Below are 12,954 nucleotides of genomic sequence, written 5' to 3' on the forward strand. Positions count from 1 at the left end.
TCTGAGGGGGGACTGGGGGGGACTGAAGGGGGTCTGAGGGGGACTGAGGAGGGTCTGAGGGGGTCTGAGGGGGACTGAGGGGTCTGAGGGGGTCTGAGGGGGACTGGGGGAACTGAAGGGGGTCTGAGGGGGACTGAGGAGGGTCTGAGGGGGGGCTGAGGGGGGCTGAGGGGGACTGAGGAGGGTCTGCGGGGGCGGCGGGGACAAGCGGCCCTCAGTGGAACCGGCCAACACCGGGCTGTGGCTCCTTGGGTGTGGCCATAACCGGGGCCACACTGAACGCCAAGCTGGGGACACTGAGGACCACCAGCAGAGACACCCTGGCGCCCTCTTGAGCGTCGAAGCCCCTCAGTCATGGAGAGATGCCCGTGGAAGCGTCAAACGGCCTGCGAGCGCTTCCCTCGGTAACGACCGTGACGTCCTCGCGGTGACGCAGGGCTGGTGTGTCGGCGCTCCCTGCCTGGCGGCCGGCGGGAGCAGGAGTCTGGAGCCGCGAACTCAGAGTCCGCCACGCCAGCAGCACCTGCGCTGTTCGCCTCCGCCCCCAGCCTGACGCCGCCTTGGCCTTCCCGGTGACACGACGGGGGCCCTGGGAGCTGACCGTGTCCTGGGCGCCCGTGGGCCCGGTGTTCCCAGGGACGGAGCGTGCGCCGGTTTGTGTAGGGCCGTTAGTGTGTGAGGGACCCGCGTATTCACAGACGCTAGGCTGCCCCCCGTGTGGGACGTCAACGCAGAGCCACCTGCCTACTGGGGCCTCGCTGGAGCTCTGTTTCCTGCCACCATCTGGAATCCATGTGGTGACAACAGCACTCGGGGGCCGTTTTCATCGTGCACTTGGGGGGCCCGGGGCTGAGCCTCGGCCACCTTCGCACAGGGCGCTGGGGGTCCCAGACAACACCTACACTCCGGCCCAGCGCCCCCAAATAACTGCATCCAGAAGTCCCCCACTGCTCAGCAGGGTCTGGCCCTCCTGGGGTCACCCCTGGGGCCACCTCCTGGGGTCACCCCGCGGCTTCTGAGCTAGGACTGAAGCGCTGAGCTCATTCTGGGCATCCAGAGACGACACTTTTGTTTCCCCACCGCGCTCCCCTTACCACAGCTCTGTCCTAAAAGGACCCATGACACGGGGGACGCTTGGGTGCGTGCACTCAGCTACATCCGCTGGTAACAGCGGTGCACGGACGATTAATACGCGTAACCCACAGCTTTAGGGCTTTGCTTTCTGGCTTCAGAGAAACCCAGGTGCCTGGGAGGCTGTGGTGGCACGGCCACAGTACCGGTCACCTTGGGATACTCAGAGCGGGTCAAGACTGCTTCGCGGCCTGGAGCCCGCGCGCGGAGCAGGAAGTCAGGGCCCCGGGGCCCGGCGTCCTCGAGTGACCCCCAATGCAGGGGAGGTGCAAGGAGGCTGAGGCCTCGGGGGTGACACCTGTTGTGTGGCCACACGTCTGCAGGGTCCGTCATTCGCCCAGCAAATAGTTACTAAGCGCCCACTATGTGCACACTCCGTTCTGGAGGCTCACGTTAGGGAAGCTGGGACGTGCCACGCTCCCACGACCCACACGTGGTCTGCAGGAGCGAGAGCCTCTGTCCGTGCCTGAGCGATAACGAGGGTGAGTCCCTTGTCCCCCGGTGCCAGTACCCTATCCGGTAAGACGGCCTTGTATTACAGAAGGGACGGAAATAACGTACTGACAGCTTCCAACATGCAGGGTAACAGTGCGGCCGGACGCAGAGGCTGTCTCCCCACAGGTTCTTCACCGCCACCCTCGACGCGCAAAGGCCAGCAGGGCCCCCTTGGGAGCCCGAGAACGCGACAAGTCCTGCTTTCTGCCTGGTCTCCCCTCCCGGGAGGCAGGGGCAGCGCGGGAGGGGTGCATCCGCTGGGGACGCGGCACTCTGGGGGTGCCCGAGCAGGGAGGAGCTGCAGCCTGGGGTGGCCCTTGGCTGGCGTCTGGGGCCTGGGCTCAGGACAGTCCCTGCACTGCCTCCCAGACACTCTGTGAAGCTGGAACTTCCCCAGCCGGGGCTGGTCGCTGTGCCCGTGTGACCAGCTGCCCCCAGGCCGTGGGCGCCCAGTCTCGGGGGCATTTCTGCCCGGCGCACGGGCTGCCGCACTGCACTGCGGGGGGGCGTGCGGGGCCAGGGGGGCCTCGGCATCCGACAGATTCCTCCCGACTCGCCCGGTGGGCCTTCCCCTTTGCACTCACTCTCAAGTCCTGCTCACGGACCCTCTGCACGCCCCCTCCCAGGCTCCCACGGACGTTGCCCCCTGTCCCCAGGCCCTGCAGGGCTGTGTGGAGGCTGCCCCGGGCTTTGGCCTCCACAGCTGTTCGCATTTAGAGATGGGGCCAGCCACGGGGGTGCGGGGCAGGGCTGGGCGCCCACGCAGCGGACAGGGGAACAGCACAGGGTTTGCAGCTATGGGGCCCAGGGTGAGCCAGAGTCCCCTCGGAATTACAGGCTGTGAGTTCATGGACACCAGGGTCAGCAGCCGAGCAGTGACAGGTGGGAAGGGACCCTTCCCTGGCCACGGGGCTGCCTGGGGAGCCACACAGAATGGGGGCCGTTGTAGGCAGCGGGCATGTTCCTTAAGGAAGCGTGGACTCCCACGTGGTATGGACGGGAATGGATCCTTCATTGTGTTGGGCACGTTGTCCTGCTGTCCGGGGGGAGGTGAGGGGGGCAGGGCCTCCTCTATCTGCACATGGGCACTGAGGCAGGAGGGGCGTCCAGGCCCTGGCACACAGGGCCGTCAGGAGTTACAAAGCCCCTGCCGAGGAACCCCCGAACCCCAAGAAGCAGACACAAGTCTGGACCGTCAGCGCTCACAGCCCGAGCCCACATCCCTGGAGGTGAACAAAGCTGTGAGCATCTCCCTGTCTCGCCCCCGGTGGCTTCCATTGCTGTTGGGTTTTTATTAGTATTTCTCTCAACCTGCCGCCCCCTGGAGGAAGGGACCGAGCCTGGTATGTGTGGGCTCCAGACCCTGGCAGAGTGGCTCCTGCGTGTGCAGCCGGGCTGGGCTCTGGGGACACGACCCGTGGGTCCCTCTGGGCATTTTCACATCTAGAAGCCCCGCTCCTGCCTCCAGCTGGGACCCGAGTGGGCAGGTGCGCTTGGGGGGGGGGGTCACCGGGTCAGGTGGGAGGGGAGGACACAGGCGATGCCCGTGGCCAGAGGCTCACAGCCTAGCACAGGGTCTGGCGCTTCTTTTTTTTAATGTTTATTTATTTTTGAGAGAGAGAGAGAGAGGGAGAGAGGGAGGGGGAGAGAGAGAGACGGAGAGAGAGAGAGAGAGAGAGAACATGAGCAGGGGAGGGGTAGAGAGAGAGGGAGACACAGAATCTGAAGCAGCTCCAGGCTCTGAGCTGTCAGCACAGAGCCCAACACTGGACTTGAACCCACGAATCTCGAGATCATGACCTGAGCTGAAGCTGGACGCTTGACCTACTGAGCCCCCTGGGTGCCCTGGGGTCTGGTGCTTCTTGGGGCCCCCGTGTTAGTTGGGCAAGACACCCCGATTCCTTGCTTTCTTCCCCTCGAGGTTGGCGCAAGTACCTCTTAACAGCTGGCACACACGCTCGTGTCTCTTCTTCCTCGGGGGGTTTCTGCTCAGCAAGTGCTTCAGGCCGATTCGAGGCTCTGGGCCAAGGTTGGGGTCTGACCCCTGTTCCGATGCAGGCTCTTCTCGGGGGAGGCGGGGGCCCAGGGGGGGTCACCAGCTGGTGCCGGGGGCGGCCTGAGCAGGTCTGGGGGCAGATCCCCAAGTAGCAGTTTGTGGGACTCAGGGGAAAGCTGTCCGAAGGGGGCGGCGGGCACGAGAGGAGGGGCCGGAGGGGCAAACGCGCCCCCACGGGCTCTCTGCGGCTGGCCTTTCTGGGCCGGGGCACAGGCCGGGCGCCCCCGCCTCAGGGGAACCGCCGGCCCCTCTCACCCGTCCCACCCCTTCCCTCTGGGGGGGGGGGGTGGTGTCTAATATTGCCCCCGGCAGTCAGAAGGCGCCGAACAAAAACGCCTTCAAAAAGCAAGTTACTTCTTTCTCACTGAGAAAGCAAGACACTCGATGAGGAAAACCTGAAGACACAGGCGAGTGCGGTTAAAGTAATCACTGTGAGCACGTGCATACTCGCCTGTCCCCCCGGGGTCTTCCCGTCCACGCAGCCAGCGCACCCTCTCCCGACCGCGTCCTCACGCGCGAACGACAAGAACCGTGACCGTGGAGCTGTGACCCACGCCCCCCACGAACCTTGTCTGAGTGTGTTTCCTGCGCCTCTGGGGGTTTCCTGCCCGGGAAGGAAACCCCGGAAGACGTCAGGGGCCACGCGGTGCTGTGGACACGCCCGAGAGCCACTCACGGCCTCGACGCGCCACAACAGTCTGGTGCCGCCTGTTCGCGCCCTGGCTACTGCGCTCGCTCGGGCCGGGTGTTCAGGAGACAGGGCGCCTCCTCACAAGGAGGGAGTGACCGGCCGGAGGCGCTCTCCACCCCCACCCCTCCAGCTCCCGCCAGCCCCGCCGACGGTCAAAGGAGACGCCTTTAAAGACGCAGGGAAGACAAGACGTCGAAGATAAAGCAGAGAGGCGTGCAATGTCCATGTCGCTCGGTCTTGGGGAAGGAAGCCAGGCCCCGCAGGCCGGGCCAGCAGCGAGCAGTGTATCCCAGCGCCTGGGGGACCCTCCCGCCGGATGGAGGCGGGCCTGGGGTCCTCGCCCACCCCGGCCCCTCCTCCGCCTCCCCTTTCCCTCCTTTCTCTTTCTGGCATTTTCCCCCAACATCCTCCTCTCCTGCCACACGCAGTGCGGCCCCCCGTGGGGCCTGGGATTTACTCGGCCGGCTCCTCGGTGCCACAGGACGAGGCACAGCCCCCGACCCATGAGTCCAAGGGCGCGACAAGGCCCTGGCAAAACCCGGCCAGGCCGGTCCCCCAAGGCAGGGTCCCCGGTGGACCGCCCCATGGGGGCTGGAGGCCAACTCCAGAAGGGACAGGGCACGCACAGCGCTGTCCTGTCCTGGGCTCCTGCCGTCCGCTGACGGACGGGAGTCCTGGGTAACCACTCCGCCGACCGCTAGATCCTGACCACGGTCTGTACTCTTTGCTTTGACTCTTTCACTTCGGTGTGTGACACAGAAGTGGCGGAAGCTCTCAAGAATAAAACGTCTCCCTGAAAGTCAGTTCCTTCCAGCCGCTGCGGAGGGAAACGCTTTAATCGACAGCATCGAAGCGCAGTGTGTTCGCAGTGTTACGGCACCTTCAGCAAGTCTTACGGCGCCGCGCAGCATGCCTGATCCAACCCCAACGAGAATAGAAACAAACTCGGCCCAGAGCACAAGAGGCACCGAGGAGATGAAAGTCGTGGAACCACAGCTCAGGGGGACGAGCCGGCGCCTGCGAGGCGGGGCACACACTTGGCGTGTCTTTCTGGGGAACGGCTGAGCAGGACGGCCGGACACGTCCGAGCGGAGCCTCCGAGCCTTCGTCTGTCCGGCTCAAGATGATGAACTGAAACTTGCTTTGAATGTGGGCACCACGTTCCCTGCAGGGCCAGCCCTGGGGGCGACTCGATCTCTCCTGCGCCCCGGCCGCTCTTCTGAGAACTGACGATTACAGCAACCTCGGTGAAGCCCATGCCTCAGTTTCCCCTTCGTTACCCCAACTCCTCTTCCTGTGGAAACGGACCGAAGCGCCTGTGTATGGCGAGGCTCGCGGAGGGCGCACCGTCTGCCTGGTCAGGGGCCCCAGGCCCCCCCTCCCTGGGGAACCACTTGGAAGCGACCCTTGCTTGTCCTGGTGCCAGGACGCAGGCCTCCCCACTGACTCCGGGGTCCAGGCTGGGAAGCGGGTGCCCACGTGCAGAGTGCCGGAATGCGGCCTAGACTCGCAGAGCACCGGGGACTCTGACGCCTGGCCCTGTCCCGCTCAGGGGCAGCTCGTCCTTCCTTCCCGAGTCCCAATGGCGTTTAGGGGGCACACGGCACAAGCGCTAGCTTCACCATCGCATGATCACAGCAGCCCTGCGGTCTGTGGGTCTGGCCAGGTGTGCACACCCCCGCGCAGCGGTTCTCGGTGTCATCCCTTGAAGAGGGCGTCCTGACTGACACGAGCTTTTCATGTCTGGTGCCGGTCAGCACGGCAGACACGGCCTCACGGGGCCGGCCCTCGCCCGAGACCAGCGCCATTACTGCACGCGGTCCGAGGCACCATCCTGCGCAGTCATCTCGCTTCTTCCATGAAAACCCAGATGCCCTCCCGTTCGTTGTCCCAGCTTCCTGTCACAACAGTCCGGGTGCAGACAGTGCGGGCGGGGCCGTCACTCAGGCGGCTTGTTCCCGGGCTCGCGGCTCAGACCCCTGCTTCTCTTCCGCGTCTGAGTGAGGAGCGCTCCTGCCTGCCGGTCCTGGGCGGGCGGGGAGGTGCTGCCCACGGACGACGCCCTCTGGCCTGCGCGCCGCCCTGCGTTCCTCCGAGTAGAAGAGGGCGGCCGAGGAGACCCGTGTCTCGCAGAGGCGTCGGGGGCCGGGCTGCAGAAGCGTCTGCTCTCGCGCCCCTTTGAGGAGTGAGCCTGTGCGAGGACCGGGGTTTCCTCCTTCCAGGGACTTTTACTTTTCATGGAGTCAATAATCACTGCCACAGGCTATTGATTAGATTTCGATCCCGCCCCTTGGTCACCTGGGTCCTCGGCCCCCTGGCCCCGCGGGCGGGAGGCTGTGCGGGCCTCTGGTGGGCTCTGCTCTGCTCCCTGGGAAGCAGCCCTCGGATGCCAGGCTCCTCTGTTCCCGCCTCCCCGGCCCCCCCCCGGGGAAGGAAGCCAGGCTGCGGGGCGAGGACGGCTGGGGGTGGCGGGGCCGGGCCCGCGGCATCGGCAGGAGATGCCAGATACCAGACACGCTCAACCCTCTTCTTCCCGGGGCTTCTCGACGACTCTTCTCACCACTTTACTACCAGTTCAGTATCATATAAATGAACACGGTTTTGAAAAGCTGCCTAAATATCTAACTTGTTATAAAGTCTAAGGACCACGAAATCCATGCATGGGGCTGGTTTACTGTGACTCTGGGGTCAGCCCTGGGCAAGGGCTAATTGCTCTGTCCCCACTACAGACCAGGGCTGCTGGCCGTGTGCGGCAATCAGAGACCCTCAGTGGAGGCGGGGCGCCCCCTCCCTGTGGTGTATGGGACCGAGAGCCAACAGCTGGAAGATTCCAGGCCCCCTGGGGTGGGCGGGTGTCCAGACTGGGCTGCACCAGCCCCTGGCAGCCACGACAGGTGCAGTGGCTGCCCCCCTCCACGGCCACGGGCCCGCCATCTCCGTAACGAAAGCAGACCCTTGCCTGCAGATGTTTGGAAATACGAGCTCGCACGGTGGAAGCACATTTAGAAGAGAAACAGCCAAGCAAAAAATGCCAAAGATACTCAGGACCTTCGTCTGCCTCGTTTCCTCCCACTCGGCCCGTGGGAGCTGCCAGCCAGCAGCGAACACACCCCACGGTGTCTGCCTGGGATCCACCGGGCCCGGCGCCGGCTAGGACCTCTGCTGGCCCCGCACACGATCCCGCCCCGGGGAGACCTCGAGGCGTGAGTGTGAAACAGGGGGGCTGGGGCCGCCGCTCAGAACCGGCCGCGTCTATGAACAGGTGACGCGGTCCACGCCCAGGACCGGGGTGGGAGCTGGGCTTCTCCCTGTGCCCCCACCGCCAGCCCCGCAGGGTCAAGCCAGGGAAGGTGGCGACTGCCCAGGAGCTGGAGGGGCCCCAACTAAGGGGGCGCCTGTGGCCGAGGCCCCCAGGGAACCTAACAGGCTGGGGCTTGAGGTCAGCACCCCTCCTCTCTACCAGGAAGAAAGACACTTGGCCGAGACCCCAGGCCTCCAGCTCCCGGGTGCATCACACTGATCAACCCGCCAGTATCTGAGCTGGTTGGGGGCGCCCACCTCACGTCCCCAGGAACTGCTCACGGACGGGACGCCCCCTGCAGAGTCTCCAGCGCAGAGGGCCCGTCAGCGGCCAGCGGCCACACACGGAGGCCCAGACGGACGCCCAGCACACCCCCGACGGGCACGCACAGGCACGTGCCCACGCAGGCACATCCGCACATCCACACACAAGAGCACGCGCACGCACACCCCTTGGGGCCCCTTCCCCACACTTGGCTTCCTGCCCACGGGTTCCCCGCTGGCTTGTGAGAATTGTGGATTTGAGCAAAGCTGGTGGGATTCTAGCAGGTCAGAACTAAGTAAGCCTGCATCTGATGCGGCGCCAGGTCCCCACTGTCCGGCCAGCTGATCCTCTCTGGTGACACTGTGGGGTCCGAAGGTCCTGAGACTCATTTCGTTACCCGAGTGACCCCGTGAAATAATGGGATGGTGGTGCGCCTGGGGGGCTCAGTCAGTCGAGCAACCGACTCTTGTCGTGATCTCACGGTTCGAGGGTTCGAGTCCCGTGTCGGGCTCTGTGCTGTCGGTGTGAAGTCTGCTTGGGATTCTCTCTCTCTCGATCTCTCTATCCCTCCCCCGCCTCTCAAAATAAACTTTAGAAAAGAAAATGAAATAAAACAGAATAAAATAAATAAAATGTAGCGAAAGGAAGAGAACTGGCCAGGCCAAGTCCTCTGGAGCCTCTCTGGGAGCTGAGCCGTGGCCACCAGGGCCTTCAGCCCAGGCAGGAGGGTGGAGACGCAGAGCGCAGAGAGTAAGGACACAGGGTACGTGTCCCTGAGCCCAGGCGCTGACGCCCTCGCCATGGCCCAGGGAGGCGGGACAGGGCCATTTCTGTATTCCAGGCCCACGGTCCACATAAAACAGGCAGATCAAGATCTAAGTGTCAAAAACAGATTAACTATAAAAGAAAGAAAGCATAAAATGCTTGTTTATCTTGGGGCTAGATTCTCACAACACCTGAGCCAAATATAATTTACTGTCGAATTGGCTAACACACAGTGTGTACAGTGTGCTCTTGGTTTTGGGGGTGGATTCCCGTGATTCATCACTTACATACAACACCCAGTAACACCTGAGCTATTTTTAAAAATCCAGGAGTCTTGGGGCCTCTGGGTGGCTCAGTTGAGGAAGCATCTGATTCTTCATTTTGGCTCAGGTCATGATCTCCCTGTTTTGTAAGTTCAAGCCCCATGTCGGACTGTGCGTTGGCAACGGAGTCTGCTTGGGATTCTCTCTCTCTCTCTCTCTCTCTCTGTCCCTCCCCCACTCACACAGTCTTTCTCTCTTTAAAATTAAATAAATAGGGGCGCCTGTGTGGCTCAGTCGGTTGAATGTCCGACTTCGGCTCTGGTGATGTGGTTCATGAGTTCGAGCCCCGCACTGAGGTCTGTGCTGACAGCTCAGAGCCTGGAGCTGCCTCAGATTCTGTGTCTCCCTCTCTCTCTGCCCCTCCCCACACACACTCTCTCAAAAATAAATAAATAAACTTAAACAAAAAATTCTAAAACAAAAATTTAAAAAAATCCAGGAGTCTTAAAAGGTTACTATCTCTGACTTAAAGTGGCTCCTGTAACTCAAAGGAGAAAAGTAAAAGTGAGCACAGGCTGTGACCAGGCCAATCACAGGAGACGACACGTAAACAGAAATAAGTGCAGAGACAGACGTTTAACTTTGTAATACTTAAAAAATAAAAATGAAACAATATTTTGCCTGTCACATCAGGAAAAGTTAAAAAGCTTGGTTAATATCTCATACACTGCAGTTGCGCGGATAAACCGGTAATTTTGCAATAAAAAGGCACGTAGATACGAGCGAAAGTCCCGTGCCTCAGGACCTAATTTATGGGTCACAGCACACGCACGAGCACCTGCTCGGGGACAGCAGTGCTGTCCCAACAGCACAGAGCAAGCTGTGGTGCCACCGAAGGGGACCCCTGTCTCCAGGTTCCGATGGGAAGAGATGTCCACATTCCACTGCTTCTTACCAAGTGTCCTAAGCAAATCGTGGAACAACAGCCAACAGCCGTTGCCTTTTGAAAACAAAACAAAATCCGACAAGGGATGACAATCCAGTCCCACCAAGGGGCCTCCGGCTGCAATGGGCTGGGGGCGAGACCCTCCGCGCTGGGCTCTCAGAGCCCGCCTTCCTCCTCTGCGCTCCTCTGGAGGGTTGGAGGGAAAAGCCCGCCTGCCTGGCCCAGGGCAGTGAGACGCCGGGGCAAGTGCAAGGTGGGGACACGGCTGTGAGGTCAGGCTCGTGTGGCCAGAGGTGAGCTGGCCACGGGCTGTTCTTCAAGCGCCTGCCCCCGTGCAGGGCACGTGGCCCAGGTGCTGCCCACCAAGCCGTCCTCCCGCGGGGCCAGGGCCGCTGCTCAGTACCTCCTTCCCCAGCACTGAGCTCACAGGCTCAACGCGAAGGCAGCCCCTCGGGCTCGCTTATTTCCCCAGAATCACCCTTTAACCAAGAGCTTTCTCTTGGCTTAAAAAATTTTTTTTCTTAATGTTTATTGTGGGGGAGCAGAGAGAGAGAGAGACAGACAGACAGACAGACACAGAATCTGAAGCAGGCTCTGAGTTATCAGCATGGAGCCCGACGCAGGGTTCGAACCCACAAATCGGAAGTCGGACGCTTGACAGACTGAGCCACCCAGGTGCCCCCCAACCTTGGCTTTTACGGGAATTTTACAATAAGAGCGTCAGCCGTACCCTTGCTCAGAACCTCACCGTTCTGCTTTTGCCGTGCAGAAAACACAAATGGCCACGCAGGCCTCTCTGCTGCTGGACCGTCTTTCTCGGGGACCTGCTCCTTCAGAAGCCTGGCATCCAAGGGTCCCTCCATCTGTCACCTGCAAAGTTGGGCATTTTCTAGCCCTGAGGGGCCCTTTCTCCCCGTCCCCTCCGCAATGGAGTGGCTCTTGGAGGTGGCTCGCTCCTCCGCTGACTTCTGGAGGGCATGGAGAATGGCACCAAGACCATCCCCCAGACCCCCGAGCTGAGGAAGAGGCTCAGAGGTACCCTGCACGGGACCAGATCTAGCGCGTCACCCCAGGCCAGTCCTCGGCTATTCCCTTGATCTTCACCGACCCAGCGATCAGTGACGCCCCCTCCCTCTGGGTGTGTAGGTGGAGATGGGGAGGGAGAGCACCCAGGGGCGTGGACCAGGACCGTTCTCCCCAGAGGCCCAGCGGGGGAGCTGTGGTGTCTCGGTGTCCCTCCCCACCCCTGCCACCATCTGGGGCAGTGCCTTGCTCACTGAGCCGTGTTTAAGTGGATGGATACCCGTCTCTCCTAGGAGCCACGCTGCACTGAGACCTCTCTGCTGCACGTCCGTGTGCTGTGGCCCCGGGGCAGGGTGCTCCCTGCCAGCATGGGCTGTGACCTCCCAGCAGGGAGAGCCAGAAGGTCCAGGGACCAGAGAGACCCGTGCTTTAAAAAATGGCACACGCCTGGGCACGGCTTATTCATGAGCTTTTCGTTTTAAAGCATTGCTGGTAATTTAACGCAAGAAATCAATGGGTGGTCAGTTCCCACCGCAGAGCTCCGCTGGGGCGGATCGATTTCTCTGCCGTGCTCACGAGGCCACGGCGCGGTTTAAAAACCCATCTCTTTTTTCTAAAGCTGAGGCTAGGGACCTCGGTTTAGGATTAATCAACAGTGATGAGATAGATAAATGAGATACGTTTTCTATATATCTTGCAGGGTTTTCCCTCAAGATTAATGGAGCCCCTGTGTGGGGTCCAGCGCTGTCGGTGATCCGCTCTCTGGATGGGCCTGGGGACAGCCGTCCAGCTGCGAGTCTTCGGAATTCGAAAACAGTGAACACAGTTTTTCTCTAAAGTGAGTGTCACAGGCGAACAGCAATGGCCGGGTTGTCTGGAGTTTAGTCGGTCCTTTACGTGAGATTGCAGACATCAGCGTCCACGACGGGGATGGAGATTGGTACCGTGTTATTTTGGGGGGCTCCGCGGGCTCCCCTTCGGTGCCAGCACTGAGATGGGGGTTTCACTCTTGAAATGGTTCAGGTGTATGAGGACCACAGAGTCCTGGAATGTGGGGCGGACGGGGTTGCCCAGCCGCGGTCGGATCGTGCGTGGGGCTCCCGGCAGCGCCCCACCCGGCCGGAACGGGCACAGATCACACTCACCTCTGCAGGGAGGGCAGCGCCCCCCATGGGAGCCTGCTCAGGGCCCTCCCGCCGCAGGGGCACAGCCCCGGGACTGACGGCCTGGGGCACAGCCGGTGGGGAGGGGACAGGCTGGCGGCGTCGAGGGCCCCACCCGAACGAGCCCAGCCTCCCTGCGCGTGAATCCCCCTCCTCCCCTGTGCACACGCCCCCCACGCCCCTGCCCTGCACGGCGCCCCAGGCGGCACCGCGGACAAACGCCGGGCGAAGAGCCCGCTGCACCCCGCCCCAGGGCTGCCCTCTCTGAGCGGAAGGCCCGACCGCACAGGACCAGGGCCCCGCGGCACCGCCCCGTGTACACGCGGGGACGTCACGTCCTCCCGCTGCGCGAACTCTGGTAAAACCTTCAGTGGGAACAACGGACGCCCGACGCGGTCTATGTTTCTATCCTGTTACTTCCTCCAGCGCAGCCCAGGGAGCCCGACGACCCTCAGCCCGAGGCAGAGGGTCCGCGGTGCCGCCTGCTCCCGCCTCACAGCACAGCCTCGTGTCACCCTCCCCTCGGTGGCCCCTCCCGGCGCAGAGCCCCCTGAAGCCGCAGCAAGACCGAAGTCACACACACACTCACGCCCCGTGGCCTTCCCGCGGGGCATCTCCAGGCTGGCGTGCGGTGTGGACGGGCCCGGGACCGCTGGGCTCACGCACGCACCTGCTGGCGCGGAGCCCCGGGACGCCCAGGCCTGGGCGCAGGGCGGCCGCCCCCACGGCCCCGCCCCCACCCCCACGGCCCCGCCCCACGGCCCCGCCCCCACGGGCCCCGCCCCCACCCCCACGGCCCCGCCCCCACGGGCCCCGCCCCCACCCCCACGGCCCCGCCCCACGGCCCCGCCCCCAC

The 12,954-nt window shown here is 62.7% G+C and overlaps 1 protein-coding gene across 1 annotated transcript in view; it reads right to left on the reverse strand.

The window, feature by feature from the left end:
* The window catches only part of PTPRN2 (protein tyrosine phosphatase receptor type N2), a 754,508-nt gene that overhangs the window by 164,077 nt on the left and 577,477 nt on the right, over positions 1 to 12,954 (reverse strand). The window lies entirely within an intron of this gene.

The sequence above is a fragment of the Hyaena hyaena genome, unplaced genomic scaffold (assembly GCF_003009895.1).
Source record: "Hyaena hyaena isolate Hyena2069 unplaced genomic scaffold, ASM300989v1 scaffold_548, whole genome shotgun sequence".
Classification (NCBI taxonomy): Eukaryota; Metazoa; Chordata; class Mammalia; order Carnivora; family Hyaenidae; genus Hyaena; species Hyaena hyaena.